This window comes from Cyprinus carpio, chromosome B9, assembly GCF_018340385.1.
Source record: "Cyprinus carpio isolate SPL01 chromosome B9, ASM1834038v1, whole genome shotgun sequence".
NCBI classification, from domain to species: domain Eukaryota; kingdom Metazoa; phylum Chordata; class Actinopteri; order Cypriniformes; family Cyprinidae; genus Cyprinus; species Cyprinus carpio.
In genome coordinates, this window is record NC_056605.1 from 21,416,975 (window position 1) to 21,434,824 (window position 17,850).

General features: G+C 37.7%; 1 protein-coding gene across 21 annotated transcripts in view; it reads right to left on the bottom strand.

Annotated features, from left to right (window-relative positions):
- LOC109055356 (peripheral plasma membrane protein CASK) overlaps window positions 1-17,850 on the bottom strand; it is a 149,859-nt gene that overhangs the window by 69,989 nt on the left and 62,020 nt on the right. The gene's annotated exons all lie outside the window — the stretch shown is intronic.

A 17,850-nucleotide genomic window follows, 5' to 3' on the forward strand; every position in this document is an offset into this window, starting at 1 on the left:
ACAGGCCATGTTGCAATTTAATTATAGTAAATGAGATGTACAAACCTTTAAATTTTTTTAATGAAATTATGATTTAATCTTTACACAGCCATAATTCATTCAAAAAAAACAACAACAACTCAAACTGATAGTAATACGTAGCAAGAACAAGTAGCCACAAGTGAGATTTTCCGTTTCAATAATGTCATTAGAGCCGTACGTGGCTCGACAGCCACAAGCTGAGTATCAGTGGCTCAAGTAAAGAGCCTGGCCTCTTTCTAGGAGTGAAGAACTGAATGATATGAATGTTCTGTGCGGACGGAGTGTTTGAGGAACAGTGGGGAGTGGAGGCTGGGGAGAGACTGGCTCTCTGTGAATAACTGTGATCTGATTTCCCAAAGCCTTTAACCCTTCTCAGCGTGAGCTCTGAGTGTTTCTGCAGGCCTGACAAAAGATGGCAGCAGAGAGACCTCTGGAGCATGTTTTGCTTGTTTGTGTGCAATGGGTTGATGTCAACAGATCTGTCGATCAGTTAAAAATTAAAATAAAACCGGCCATGGACATAAAAAATGTATCTGAGTAAATGAGACATTAAAGAGAGGAACATTTTAATTCTCATAGTATGCAAATAAAATAAAAATTTAATAAGTCAGACACAAATTAATATAACTTAATCCAAATGTAAATATTCTTAGGCTTTAGCTTCAAGCTTGATAGATCAGATCATCTCTTTTCTTGTACAAAAAAAAAAAAAAAAAAAAAAAATATATATATATATATATATATATATATATATATATATATATATTTTTTTTTTTTTTTTTTCCTCTACAGTGAGTGAAAATGAGCTGGTGTGATATTTACATATTTAAAGCGCAGCGTGGCCATATTTTCAAGCTTGACATTTATTCTCTAGCGAGAATAAATACTGCTGGCGAGTTGGTAAGAATTGCTCACCCTCCTCCTCAGGTACACAAGTTACATTTCATTACAGACGACCCAGTTCACTCTGACCTACAGATTTTGCAGACATAAAAATAGACAGACTTTATGAAAAATGTGTTGTCAGAACCTCTCTCTGTACAGTTCCCAGGTCAGTTCTCCGCAGAGAACACTTTCAGGCTGGCTGCTGTCTTCCTGTCATCCGAGTTCTCTGGCTGAACTGTTAATGAACTGCAGGTGCAGTGAACGTGTGGAGGACAGAGTTTAAGGGAGGAGTGTTTGGAGAGCAGCAGTGCTACATTGTGGCTATAACTGAAGGCATAAAAAGTCTTTACTGTCACTTTAGGTCAATTTAATGCAGCCTTGCTGAAAACTATTAATTTTTTTTTTTAAATATCTTGACCCCAAACTTTTGAACAGTATGTAAATATATATGTATATGTATGTATATGTATATGTATATATATATATATATGTATATATATATATATATATATATATATATATATATATATATATATATATATATATATATATAAAATTGTATTTATCTACGCTGCCAGCATTGGGCAGAAGGCAGTATTTTTCAGATAGAGCCATGCAAATCATACACACGGCTCTAGCCAAGTACACAGATCAAGCCTCTCTCATTCACTCAAACTTACACAATTAAAATTTAAAAAGCACACAAACACACCGACTGCTGGGGAGTTTTGTCCTACAAGTCACGAGTAACTGAGTTTTTAAACAGAGCATTTGCTGAGATTTACTAAAGCAATAAGCCACAAGGTTAAAAGGTCTTGTCTGGCATGTCACGATGAATAGGTGCACCATCAGTCTTGTCGCTCATTGCTTTTAAGAAACACCAGCAAGACCATCCATAACAGTAACAATAAAGGATTTATAACAATAAATTTCCACCGAGTGATACAGAGAATTAACCTCAATCAAAAATCAGCTCATTATACACACCCACATTACATGAGATGTAGAAATCATCATTTTGCTGTAGCTAATCAGACGTCAAGAAAAACCAGGGAGCTGGAAAAAAAACATCTATGTGTTGTATGACTTTAACATTATAAATCAACATGGTTTTAAGGTGTTAACATGACTTTACATGTTGTCATATTATTAAGAATAATTGGTTTACGACGATTAACCTAAAGAAAATCTAATCTCATGTTCTTTGCGACTTACACCAGTCTGCTGACCTTCAAGAAAAAAACAGACACTTCTTAATAAATAAGGAGAAGAATATAAACTGGAGAAGAATGCAAATTGAAGAGGTGGTTGAGAGCTTATTATTATCAATGTATCTTGCTAATACGGGTGCGAGAGGGGCTGTGTTTTCCCCAACACAAACTGTCGGAACAGATGGCGTGAAGCGCAAAGCTGCTTACTGGCAGAGAGCCGAGGTGCAGCCACGCGGGGCTCAGAGCTGGACTCGGCCATGCTAAACTGCTGGAACTGTGGATAGACGACACTCAAAAGCACCATAACATCTGAATAGGCTTTATATACTCAATCTGTCATGGTCCTCATGTTGTTTTTGGCATAAACGTTCCCTAGACATTACATAAATGACGTGATGTATTAACACCAACCACAAACGCTAAAAACATTCAGATGCACTGATCTGTTTATTCAAGGCATCAGACAGTATGCATTTATCTGAACTGTCCTGAAGTCCTGAAGGAGTGGCGATGGAGTTTGATGTCCACTGACAGGTTAAACAAACTGACTGTTCCTTTTGTGGGAGAAAATAATGCTGACTGAGAAATATCTTACCGGCCCAGTCTCGAAATCTTCTTTCCAACAAAGATCTGTGGTATAAACAAGGTAGGAAAACTTCAACAACCATAATTTACTGGGTAGAATCAGACTATCCATGAGCAGGGGTACAAAAATTTGGCATACGATCTGTAGTTTTCACAAAAGACCTGGGCTATGTCATTCGGTGGACTTCTGCTGACTAATAAATGGAGATATCTTGGTCATGTCTATTCAAGTTTACTTGTATAGTGATTCATATGACAGCAATTGTTTCCAAACAGCTTTACAGTATTAAACAGGGACGTAATTGAATCAATGTGTCAATGGGAACTTTGGGAATTTTTCTTTTTTGGTGGGCTATTCAAAGAAACACTAAACTCACTATATTCAGTGAAAAGGAAAAATGCATTTGACAAATCCAGTGCAGAGAGAAACCTTTGAGGTGCCCTGCTGTGCTGATTTATCATAGCATTATAGGAGCCTTTGCAAACCGAAATGGTGCAGTAAATATGCATCGGCCATTCGCTCCCAGCAGCTGCTATAGATGACAAGCACAAGCAGCGACATGCTGTAGCACGCAGCAGGGATGCCATGTTTGGTGCCAGAAAGAAGCAGGCAGATTAGATAAGACCAGTGCAGACATGAGAACAGCGGGTACAGGTCACATACACAGGATACACAAGTCTGGGTAAACCACTTTACAGCAAGTTCAGCAGGTGAATATTTCACTGAAGTGTCTTTCTGTGCAAGAGTGCTGAACGATCATAAATAATGATGGACAGAGGAGATGTCCTCTGCAGCAGTGCATGACAGGAGAAGATGTGCTGGCAGGCAGAAATATGAGGTGAGGAAGGAACGAAGAGTGAAAACAGGAAAAGAAGCACAGAGAAAGATGTGACGCAGGAAGATGAGAGAAAAGAGAAGTACAGAAAAGGATATAGTGGAGGATGAGAGAATCGGTCAGACAGCAGGGAGGCTGGCACGGGAAGAACGCTGGTGTTTTGTGAGAACTGGTATCTGTTACAGTGAGCAAGAGATGATGGCGTAGGTGTAGGGTTTCTCCTGTGGAAAATAAGTCCTCAGACATCATGTGTGCGTGGGTACCTGCAGCTCAGGGTTGCATGTCGGTGAAACATGGCCACACTGCAATTGTGCAATCGCTGTAATGACAATTGTGCAACTTCCTCTTCATTAAAAATCCAATTTTCCCCCTTCAGTTTGAATGGGCATGGCACTGCTGCCCATGTTAAGGCCACTCCTTGTCATTTCAAAAGCATAGCATGTCGAGAAAGAATAGCATTCGTTATACATTAGGCAAAGGGTCTGTGTGTGCACAGGTGTGTGTACATGAATTAGTGCATGTACTGTGTCAATATGCGTAGCTAAGGTCAATGCATAAAACAAATGGAAAATGGAACGACCTCACTGTTGTAACAAGCAATGTGGCAGTTTAATGAAGAATGTTAAATGCTTGCTTAGGTCTTGATTAATGTTTACAATCCCCACTCAAAACAAACACCATAAACACAGTGCTGAGTCAACTCCTCTAGTGTTTCAAAGAGAGAAGTAAATATGGGCACTATAGGTAGTAAAACAGAGAACAAGAGATAGGAGGAACTTGCATTCCAGAAATAAAATGTTCTGTCGAGCATGGGAGTGTCTTGTAAATTCATCTAAACTGCTTAACAAAATAATAGTGGCATTAAGTGGATTTTAGCTAAATGTTGTAATGGTAGTTTTAATAATTCTAACAAACTGAGCATTACCAAAAAATTATAGAATTACGACAATTTGTTGATAAATTGCATCAAATGTGCTTTAGTTTTATAAAAACATTCTCGTATGTGGCATCAGGGTTGTGTCTTTAAAATCAGAGGTGGGAAATAAAAAAAAAAATATTATTTATTATTAATAACTCTGGATATGAAACCGATTTGTATTCAACAGTGCCCAATGCTTTTGTTAATAAACTGTGTTTGAGAACGTCCAAGAACGTCCCACAGACAGAATTAGCTGATATTTAACCGTAAGTGATAAAGGGGTTGACTGATTGTGTTCACAGACAGAGCAGTAGAGATTTCATTAGAGTGTGATGTAAATCTAGATGATGAAGACGCTGACATCATTCCAACACTTGAGTTTCAACTGCTGTAGACTGAAAATCATCATCTAAATCGCTTCCCATCTAGGACAGGCGAAGAAGGGGAAAAAATGGGTTCGAATAAAAACCCACTCAAACTGCTAATTCAAAAAGGAAATGTAACAAAAAGAAAAGGAAATCTGCATCTCGGAAGCTAATTTTACAAAGATTACAGCCACTGGAGCCACAATGGAGACCGGATGATCAGTGGTAGCTGGATGCAGAGGGTGTAAAGGAGGCCTTCGGAGAGAAATGATACTGCTCCGGCTCTCCACAGCACATTCAGGAAGCCTTGGAGGAGTGCAGCTGCACGATAGAGCAACCAGTGCACTGCACTCCTCTGCTCTGTGAACAGCATTGGCCCAGGGTTTGTAAAAGTCAAACTATTTTTAAACTGACAAGCAAAAAAAAGTAATCATGGCATTTTTATTTGAAATATATATGAAATTATAATAAATAAATGTAACTCAGATGGCATACTCAGACGGTTCACTCTCATACTGAACTGCTTAAAAAAAAAAAGTACTTTTTGAGATTCCATTCTGTTGGCAATACATGATTAGAAATTAAAGTGCACCAAACAATCACAAACAGATGATTATGTAATCTCGACAGACCTAAAGGGATAATGGCCTTACAGAAAAGAAAGAGGATTGATATTCCAAGCCCATAATGCTCAGCCGTAACAAATCAAAATACAATGTCAGCCTGGATACAAGCAGCTGAGGTCACCCACATGTGTGAGAAAGGCCTTTAGAGACAGGCATGCTGGGGCAGGTGAGTTATGTGCATGATACAACCCTGCCAGTCTAGCTCCAAATGAAAGACCCCCAGTCCAGAATCCCCATCCATCCCAGGAATGTGATTTAAAGAACGGCCCTCCATGCCCTTACAAAGGGGATTCATCACAAAAGGAGGTCAGTACTGTAAATGTCATGTGTTTTACAGCATGCTTGTCCATGGCCCAGTGAGTGGATATAATAGCCTTCAGCGAAGTGGAGAAACAGGAGGGCTGTGAGGGGAACATACTCCCCCAACCCCCATCTCTGACAACAAATGACGATCAATACTCACATACCACCCACCTACTTCCTGCAAAAAACACACACTGGAGAACTGAGGGGCTGTGGAGACTGCTTTTGCTGACTGCTCTATTTATGCTGCTGGTACAAAGAGTCAGAGACTGAGCAGCTCTGTTCCAAGAGTGCTGCCTTGCTGTCTACATCTACAACTACCTAGAGTCGTCTAGTATTTACATACGTAGTTTAACATACTTGTCCTCTTTTTCAGTTGCCTTGGGTAATTTATTTTTTTAGCCATTCACTTTTCCCATAGGAATTGAACCTAAGGAGCCCCTAAGGGCACATGGTGGTGGAAAACTTTTTTGGGGTGTGTGGATTTTACGTTCCCTCAAGAAACTTTATGTTCCCTCGCAAAACTTTTGCGCTCTCTTGCAAAAGATATTTGCGTTTTCTCGCAAAACCAGATGAGTTCGGACAAACACTTCCTGTTTACTTTACAGCTTGTAAGTCAGTGGTTCATACAGCTCGTACGTTCACAATGAAGCGGTTCATAGCTTTAGAAGAGTTTTATTTTAAACTTGGACTCAAATGTAGCTTTGCTTATAATTTCCGGCATGGTTTTGGGAGATTCTAAAATGCTTAATGTGCCTTAATGTACTATAACAGCGACATTGGAGGCTCAATTCGGTATTAATATATACTATTAATACTAATAACAATTGTAATATTTATAACCTTATTAATGGCATTACTGTCAGTAAAGCAGATAGCCATGAATGCAACGTTAAGCTTTTTCTCCCCCATAAAAAATAAATAAATAAAAAATAAATAGAAAATGCTTAAGGGAAGCTAATGGACGAAGACTGTATAAAACCAAAATATGGTACACAGTTTATTAATAAAATATAGCCTATTATGCCCAGGAAAGCAGACAAGCCCAGAATAGCTATAAACAAGCCATACCTAATTTAAAATGGAACTGAAAGTATGGACTCACGTACCGCTCTCATTCAGCACAATTTGAAGCTAAACAATTGTTTATTAAATTAACTGGGCTTTGTACGTTCCAATATCAATGGAAAAAAAAAATCATAATGAACAAAAATGTTCCGCACTGGAGTGGACTGGGGCTCACGCTCTACGGCACAGACTACAGATTATTTAAATTGATTGTGTAACATTTCATCTGTATTGGTGATTCTATGTTTTTTTTTAATAATGAACAGGCCATGCTGTTTGCAATGAATACGTGCGCATGAGACGCTGTGGTGAACAAATCACTGAAAAATAAAATACCTGTCACTTACAGTAGGGCATAATTTAAAACTGCAAAGTGTTAGCAGTTCAACTTGAGTTCAAGATTCAATAATATAAAAGATTATTAGATACATTTTATAAAGCGAACACTGTCACGTTCTTATTTCGCTCTGGAACCTGAAATGCAATTTTCCCTGAATATCCAAATGTGACATTGATTTTATATAACAGTTCAACAAAAAACCCAAATTTTGAACACAATATTGTCAATTATTGTTTGGTATATTTTACAATGAAATACTAATAGTTCCAACGAAATCTGTGACAGAACAAAATAATGGTTCCAACAAATATCCGCAACAGACCTGGTGTGCGTCTCCAAGCAACATCGGTGTTTCGTTAGTGAACGAATCTGCAGCTCTGAATGATTTACAGAGTCAGTACTGATTAATAACCCTTTCATAACTACAACTATTTGCTTTGTTACTGAATGAATGAAGGAATTAATGAATTAATGAATGAATGAATGAATGAATGAATGAATGAATGAATGAATGAAGCGACGCCTTGCTCATTAGACACTGAATAGCAGCCACCTACTGGGGATTTTAGTTTTGAAACTACAAGTATCACTTCGTTTTGCCATCATTTATTAATTTATTTATTATATTAATAATACACTTAATGGAATATGACATAAAACATAACGTACATTTAATAAGGCTAGAAAAACTTTGCCTCTATAACAGTAAAAATGCACCTGTAAATCAATTTAATGGGACAAATACTGTCCCATAATGGAAAAGGTGTGACTGCAGTCTAAGTGAGGGTACTCAGAAGAATGTTAGGCTAAATTCCCTAGAGGGTACACCACTGCAAAACGTTTGAGAACCACTGGCTTAATTGATTACTGTGTTGACTGCCTTAGTATATTTTTAATAAAATATAAAATCTGGGCTTTTTATATCACTGTCAGTAAATCACAACAGTACAAACCTGAGGCAAAAAAAATGTATTTGAAAATCAGACAAAAAGACACAAAACTGTGTACATATCTTGAGCTTATCACAGTGCATTCTTGGATTGTCTTTCCATGAAATTATAAAATTTAACTTTGAAACAAACCTACAGTACAGTATGATGCCTGATAAGATCTCTAGCAAGATCGTGAAGGTAAAAGAAAATGAGTGTTTCTAGACCACTACCACTGACAGCAGACATCTTTAATGCTTGGCAGCTGATGCTGGGAATGCAACAAGTCACATGCCTTAATTTCAAGTATGCATGCACACAAATTGAGACACTCTTCGAATAGTGGGCAAAACATTAGCTCATGCGCGTGGCACATGATCCCTGTAGCAGAAGAACAATTCAGGAAAGCACCCTCCAGGAAAGGAAAAAAATATCAAATCAATCGTTACTTCAGAGAAGAGAGCAAACATTTGGGGAAAAAAGCCTAAGTGAATTTCATTAGCATATTTTCAGCAGAATAAAGCAGCTCATTTCACTTCTCCTCCCCTCAGTCTCTTATCGCCAGACTGTTGAGCGCAGGCACTCACAGCACACACACACAGCTCTACAGAAAAAAGATATCACATGCATCATGGGACAGGTGCTCCATACAAACACGTGCATCAGCTCTCTTTACTCCCATAATGGCATGAAAACAAACAGAAGTGCAGAACTGCACCACTCCAACAGATGTTATAGTCAAAAGAAGGCCACCTACAGTACCACAGTTTGAGATGGATTACATGGTGTCAGATCAAAAGTCGCCGGTACAAAGGATTTGTTTTATTTCTTGTCCTTCCGGACAAATGGAATAGGTGTATACATGTTTACTGAACACGCACCAGTATAAGACCACCACAGTTCCCAACCTCAAAAAAAAAAAAAAATCAAACAAACTGAATCTTAACCCCTGGATATCTTTAGCATAATTTATGTTCAAATGTTGATTACAGCTGCCACCCTTATCAAGATCTCTATTCTTAGACTGATGCATTGTTCAGAATGCAATAAATAAACAAATAAAGAAATTACAGTTCAAAAGTTCAGAAGTCTCTTATGCTCACCAAGGCTGCATTTAAACAAAAACACAGTAAAACAGTAATATTGTAAAATACGATTGCAATTTATAATAACTGTTTTTATTTTAATAAATTTAAAGTGTAATTTATTCCTGAATTCTCAGCAGCTGAAAATTACTCCAATTCTCAGTGTCACATGATCCTTCAGAAATCATTTTGACATGCTGATTTGGCGCTCAAGTAACATTTATTATTATAACAGTTGAAAACAGTTGTTTTGCTAAATATTTTTGTGGAAACAATAATACATTTTTCAGAATCTCTTTCATCGCCTTCACTTCATTACCTGCTGCCCTGCACTGATTCTCCTCTTTCCATCTTAATACTTGAACTGACCACAAGCCATCACAGCGGCCCCACATCTCCATCTCACACAGCTAATGCTTCCCTCACCACACACAACTCTTTCTGCCTAACATGTTCTTCAACCTATCATCAGTATGACGGAGAGGTTGAGTGGACCTTTCTTGATCTTATAAGAGGACACTTTTGCGGTCTTATTATGTCAGTCAATGTGTCTTTCACCAAAACAGGCTTAACTGAGTATAACTCCTGTCTCTGGTCTCTGATTCTTATAACAGACTTGTTTAGCTATTTAACCGTGAAGACTTTTACATTCAGGGTAACAACCTGAAGGGTCAGTGACACTAGAAGGCCTTTTACTTGCTACAAAAAATAAACCAGTAGACGACGTAGTGCATTTGCGTACAATAGGTTTTCGGCAAAGTTTTGATCATGCTGATAATTTAGAGGCCTTAGAAATGTGCATATGAAATATGATACAGTAGGCTTTAGGGTTAATGTGGTCTCAAATTTGAGACAGAAGACGACAAATTTTGCAGTTCACGTAAATCTCTCTGCTAGTTTTAAGTGGGCGAGATGTGTCTGCAGGGGCTTTGTCAAGCATCCTGACTGGCTAAGCCATAAGCTTAAAATGCAAAGACTTTAATAACCCACAGTCTGATTTAAAAATCAAACAATATACTGTTATGCAGTCTCAAAGAGACATTTTCTCAAGATAGGAGTTGAACTTTCTGCAAAAAAAAAAAAAAAAAAGGTTTAAAAAGTAAATATTAAAGATGTCTACACAAATCTGTTCTCAACATTTGGCCTGACTGTGAGCGATTCCTCCAAGGTAATGTGCCGTTTTCCTCGTCTCTTTTTTTGCTCTGTTCTGACAATCTCCCTTCATTGGTGGTTTAAGAAAAACAATACATTGGCAGCATCACAGAAAGAGGCAATTGTTCAAAGACATGTGCTCGCCCCCGCTAACTCACACTGCTGAGATTCGAGCAATAATAAACCGCCAAACCACAACGGTACAGGGCAATAACCAAACACCTGTTTAGCTTACAGTGGGGGGAAGAACTGCCCTGTCTGACAGTGCAACCTCCAGATGGAGGGGAAGACCTGATCTCAGGTCAGACGAAGCTTTGTAAACTAGACAGAACTGCCTCAAGAGCATCTTGGTTTTCAGCAGAAAATCAACAAACTTGTGAGGTGAGCAAAGCCAAACTGATGTGAGATCAGAGTGACGAGTCACTAAACTAGAGAAAGCCAAAGCAGAGGAGGAAGTCATGGTGTTTGAGCTCTAGAGCAGAAGAGTGAGGGAGCCAGAGACAGGGAGACAGGCAGAGAGCAGGGGACAGCAGACAGACAGGCGGATGGATGCTCCAGGCGCTCCCCAGGGGTCGGTGGCAGAGCAAACAGCAACCTTAGCTTCCATTAGAGCTGCGTCACTCTGCACCTTTCCTCCCAGACAGCGCTAATGATTTCCTGTCTGCGCCAATACACACACACACACATACAACTACACACACTGTAGAACGCATTTACCACAGCAAATAACTGAAGATGATACATACAATATGCTAGGACGGTGAACATTTTCAAACTTAATTTTCACAGACAACAAGAAGCGGAAGGGCACTAGAAGAGATGCTCAGCTGAATTTTCCCGACCATGAAAATACAATATTGGCAAACAAAGGATAGTTCACACAAAAGTGAAAATTCTGCCATCATTTACTTACACTCATGTCATTCTAAAAGTGTATGACTTTCTGTCTTTTAAGGAACAAATGACAACATTTTGTACCACAGCTCTTACATATTTTCCAATACTCTCCCAATACTACAAAATAGTGTTGTCACAGTACCAAAATTTCAGTAGACATACCAACACAAGTTTGCAGTTTTGGGAGAGTATCAGATTGTGAATTTAATGGTCTGAAATATGGTCTGAAAAATTTACAGAGAAATCTGGAAATTTGATACATCGAAATGGAGAATGTTTAGGAACCTATTTACATGCTTCTGTAAAACACTTATAAAAATTGTTGTAAAACATGTTATATAAATAAAGTGTTATGTGTGTAACACACACACTTCTCAAAGATATATCAAGTCACACTGGTACATCTCAACAAGGGCATTGAAAAAAAGGATAAATGTCTGCACAGTGAAATTATATCTCCAGAAAGTTTACTACTATTTTTTTTTTACCAGTCAAGGCTGTGTCAGGCACAATCTCTAATGAAGAACACATAACTGGATGAAAAGTTGCACTATTTTATTAATAAATTATCTGGAGATGTAATTTGTGTTTGCAGACATCCTTTTCATTTATTGATTTTGGTTTTGGATGTGCACACCTGAGTATATATATATATATATATATATATATATATTTTGTATTCAAAAACAATTATCCATCAGTTCTTCCTGATCCATAAATAAACTCAAAACCAACATGTGCATATGGCTCTATATGTGATGATGTCATCTCTCCCTTTTTCCTCTGCTTGCTGGTCCTCTAGTGGCCAGCTGGTGTCAGCAGCTCTTTATTGAGAGCAGCAGCCACATCAGGTACCTGTGCCAGCTGGGCACACCGCCCTGTTGGCCACAGCTGCCACAGCTAATCAGAAAGCACTGCTGCCAGGGCAAAGCTTGATGGAGCAGGAGTGGAGAGATCTGTTGTCCGTGTGGCTAGGAGCCCCGGGCTGCCCAATGCAATGCCTGCTGTGCTTCTCTCCGCAGTGGGCAGAGCACACACGATCATTACAGCCTCCAGCTGGCATCAATAACCTCAGTGGCGGGGTGTAGATTAAACACTGACGCCCAACTGGTATGGACTGGTTCAACAATACAAATCAGTAAAGCTAATGGAGAAAAGCTGTGGATTAGGTTTAAAGGTGTTATGAAGTGAGATCCCCCAAGAAGACAAAAACTATATATCTATATAAATCTTTTGAGTGAATATAATCTACATGAGAAAGAATTAAACTAACGTCCTCTATTTGCCCTTTTACATAAAGGAAGTGTCTTGGCAGGCACTGTGGGTGATGAGCAGTAAGTCTGTCCAAGTTTCTGTGCCAGTGTAACAGATTTAAAGGGAACAGGAATCAGGAGAAAGAGAGATAAAGAGAGACAGCCCAGTCCACTGGCAATCAGAGACAGGTAATCTGTCTCAACCCTTCTCAATGTAATCAGACTCAAACGTTCAATTCTCCATCTCCAGCTGCACTCAGTAGTAGTGGATTAAAAAAGACATCATGACACTGAGGAACTACCAGAATTCTCACTCACTTCAGGGTTTAAAACAGTCAAAAAGCTTCTCAAGAACATTATATACCACCATAATCAAAAGAATAAAAATAAACTATACTTTACACTAGGGGTGTCGCAATATACCAGTATGCTAAGCATGATATTAAGAAAATGAAATTAAAATGTACTAAATTATTTTAGTACTATATGATAAGAGCCTGACTTTCGGTTTGGAAAATGGGGGGGGGGATTCCCCCTTTAGGTGGCTCTTATGAGGGGGAATTTTTAATTTGAGGGGGGAGTTAGGGTATTTTTTTTAGACATATTTTTAAACTACAATCATCCTGACTAAATGTTTCGTCACCCAGTGTATTTGTGTTTTACAATTTATAATGTTGAGTCATATTTAAATTGTGAGGAAGATACTTAAAAAAAACTTTCAAACTCTGAATTGAATTTATTTTAACTAAAAAAGACAAGTAAACAGTCAGTAATAAAGTAAGAATAGATTAATGACAAGAAATGGCACAAACAGATACAATAACAAGATACAACTAAAATGAACTGTGCTTTAAGATTTTCTGGTAGGTTTAACAGTAATATTCAGGTACAGAAATACCACAGAAACAGAATAATCTAATTAAAATAACACTGGTTAGTCTTCAATGTATAAATAAACATTAATGACAGCAGCAGGCTTATTTAGGTTGCTGTCTCTTTAAGACCTCATGCACGGATCAAACTGTTACACAAGTTTTGTTTCTCAACTGTTTACATTAACTTAATAGCCTGCATACCTACAATGTTTAGTATAAATCAACTGTTTACATGAATACTCATCAAGACGGGCATTTTGACATATTTTTGGTATGTATGTGGCCATTTATGAACAAATGCGTGTGCTCTCAGATGCGTCTCTATGTGCGTGTGGTTTGGGTGTGAAGCTCCTCACAGAAAGGCCTTCGCAGTCACAGAGCGAGCAAGTACTGAATTAAGCACTTGAATGTTTAAATTTGTAGGACTCAAAAGCATGTGCAAAATGATATATTCCGTTGTCTGTAGCGAGCGTCTTTCACGTTGAAATACTTGCAGGAATTTCCCACATTACACGCGTGAAAACTCCGGGAATCAGTAGAATTATGCACAATGCCAAAATTAATATCATAAATCATACACAACCAGTAATTATGCAGCGTGTAGCTACTATTGCCACGCAAAACGCGAATGTAAGACACACTACTCACACATTACAAATGTGAATTTTTTTTTTTTTTTTTGGGGGGGGGGGGTACTATAACAAATCTCAGTTAGTTTAAAGCAGTACGCATAGCAAGTTTTTTTTTTTATTATTATATAATTAAAAAAAAACAGATAGAAATAGAGGCCTTATTTGCTTTGTTAATTGTATAATAAATGAAAAGAAAACAAATAGATAGAATAAAAAAAGTTTAGAAAAACTAGTGTTAGTTTTTTAATATGCTTTTGAACATTTAAGGTTAAAAACCTTTCTCCACTTCCCTACACTCGTATTTTAAGTGTGATTCATTGGCCACAAAGAGAAGATACAAAATTAACAAATTTAAAACAAAATTTTTCTGATAAAATTCTTAATAGTATTTTTCAAAATTTCTACAGATATTGAGATAACATTGTTATCATGATTTCTTTTTACCACGATAATTGTGTAGGGAAAATAAAATATCAGGACAGACCTATTTTGCACTAGGAATATGAATTCTTATTAAATTACTTTTTTTTTAATTGTGACATTTTTCATGTCAAAAAGCACTTAAATTTAAAAAAAAAATGATGAAAAACTAGTTTTTTTGTAGGATAGTCACAGTAAAATGAATAATATCACAAACAAGCCTCTACCAACCTGAAGGCAAAGCCGTTACAGCTTCATTAAACCAGCACTATTAGAGGTCACGTCTGGGTGAGAACCAAAGGCGCGAAGTGCTTATCAGCTCACCGGGAGGCTGATTGACCACTCGATGACATCTAATCACACTTCAAACTCTCATGCCTTGTTACTAAGAGAGAAAATGAGAACTTACTACTATTAAAACTGCACTGTGGCCACTCCAGTTCATTATTCCTATACAATACTTCATCAGTTGTCCAGCCCCACAGCTGCCCCTCTTTTACATGAGGGCATGAGGTCAGGCAAGTCTGTGTTTCTGTATTTTTGCAGTGTAAATGTAAAAGAACAGAAACATAAAAAAATACACTCGCAAAGAATCTAAAAAAATAGCAATAATAAAGAATAAGTATATGCATAGCATATATGCATGTGCGTGTGTGACCTGCATCGCCATGACACAAACACGCAGTCTGTATTACCCAATAAAGCCTCCCCCAAAGAATATTTATGAGACATGGGGCTCCATTTCAAGCATTACCATCCGTCTGCTCACCGCCCTGCTGACACTCTAATCACATTTCCAGCCCTCTACCACCTTACCACTCTTCACTGCAAACCTGTTTCCTTTCTTCTTTGGAAGAAGGCCAGAGAAACAGCATTTCATCCTGTGCGGAGGCCTGTGCTTCAAACACACTCAGTGTGTGTTTTTGGCTCGTTTATCAGCACAAGCGAGAGGTTTGACTCAGCACTTTTACCACACATGTTCACCGTTTTTACCGCTATCCTGTATTAATCTGTAACCTTACAAATCCCATTACATCTGTCCTCCTGTTGTACACAAGTTAGTGCGTGCGTGTGTGTGTGTGTGTGTGTGTGTGTGTGTGTGTGTGTGTGTGAATGACACTGGCTGCTTCCCAAAATCTAGTGAGCTGTCGACCTTTTAGATGCATCATAGGTTTATTAATTTTTTCCAGCTCAGAAGCTCACTAGGTTTTGAAATGTAGCTGACACTGTCCGATCTCCTAGAGAGATAAAATTAGGAAGGCACAGATCAAATCAGTGATGCAGTATGTGTGACGGCTACAAGAGAGTCATGATGCCCTCCGGTCATTCTCTGCTCCCAGAAGACTTATGCACAATGTTCCTCGATGTGTATTCATGATAGACCTAGATCACACTCCACTGGATTTACAACAAGACACTTTCTCTACAATGAACGTATTTGTCACACACTATATTCCTGTATGGTTAGAGGGTAACACATACCTGTTATTTTAAACTACATATGGTAGAAATTTCTATCACAGTTACACTAACGTTCAAAGATTTTTTAAAAATGTTTTTGCTTCACAAGGCTGCATTTATTTATTTTTAATACAGTAATGGCGAGAAATATTAATACAACTTAAAATCAAAATGTTTTGTAGTTTAATAACATTTAAAATGTAACAAAGTCCTGCGATGGCAAAGCTGCATTTTCAGCTTCATTTCTCCAGTCTTCAGTGACCCATTATCCTTCAGAAATAATTCTAATATGCTGATTTGGTGCTCAAGAAACATTTTTATTATCAGTGTTGAAAACAGCCATGCTGTCTAGTATTTTTGAGGAAACGGTGATACTTTTTCAGGACTCCATGATGAATAGAAAGTTCAAAAGAACAACATTACTGTAAATTTGATCAGTTGAATGTGTTCTTGCTGAATAAATGTATTTTTGTTAAGAAGAAGAAAAGACAGACCCCAAACATATGAACTGTAGTGTAAGCAAAAAACTTATAATGCTTCATTATTTATTTGGATTAAAAATTAAAATTAGAATTTGAATAACAAATTATTATTTTTAGATATATATATTTTTTTTTATATTTTCAAAAATAATTCAAAATAATTAATATATTTATATAATATTATGTATTGATTCTGATGAATTTGTAACTTGAAATATAAAAATCAACCTTTTTATTTTCATTTGTCAAATATTAAAAATATCAAATAATTGTGTATGTGTGCAACACATATCGGGTGCAAAAACACTCCAAACACACATTGAGTGTCATGTCTGATATGATTCACACATGATTGATGGCAGAGCGTGTGACTCCATCTGAAGGTCTGAAGAGGCACACAGTGCCATATCAAACACTCTTCAGGCAGAGTGAAATACAAGCAAATGTTGACAGAGTGACGTGGCTTAGGTCGAAAAGCCATGCATGAACTCCCTGCTGACAACATTGATCGACTGTGACCTATTGATTTAGTTTTGCCCTTCCTTTGCCAAGCAGGGTGGCCCGAGGCACTGTACACAGAGAGCTGCCAGCATGCTAACATCCTCTTCGAACATTATAAACTGAAATGCAAATGTAGAAATGGCCAACTGTGACATGAAGTCTCATAAATCCATTCACTAACATCTATTTAACTTCAATGGTGTTCCAGTGTGTATCAATGAGGCCCCACTGTAACGACCGACAATGACCCTTTAATGTGTGTTTCACCTGATTCTGACATTTATCAACCAAATTAGATATTGAAATCTAATCTACAAATTTAATTAAACAACTAACGTTTTCCTCACCATTTCTCATTTTACACACAGCAGGCACTTATTGTGTGGTGGGTAAGCAGGTAGAATTATTTGGAAAAGGCAGAGAACAAGAGAAACAGGACCATCCCAGCACTTTCACAATAAAGCCAATGTGCCATGCTTCCATCAGCCTAGCGGTGATGTTTCATATAAGTTTCACTGCTGCACCGTGTACTGCACTATCATCATTAGTCATTTCTCAAGCAGTACTTGAATTTACAAAGAAATGCTAATAGCAAATGTTTTTTTAATGCTTTCGAAATGCATTTGAAATTATTAATTTGCTAGTTTATTAGTTTCTGGTAGCCACTGACTTCCATAGCATTTTCCACCAGCAACTGTTGAATTTCCTTCCAAATATCTTCAACCGAAGAAAAAAACTCACAAGTTTGGAAGATCTTGAGACTGACTAAATGACAACAAAATTTTTATTTTTGGGTGAAAAAATTAACCTCTCTGAACCCTTGTCCTCACAAAGGGCCCCCTGAAACATTAGGCACTGTGCATAAGTGAGCCACACGGGGCCCTTGGGAGGGTTATTGTACACACAATTCCTCCATGAGGGTCTTCTGAATTCCAGTCAGCCACTGAGACATGAAAAGCAGGCTGGCGCATATTCTATAATTATTCAATTAAGCAAAAAGAATT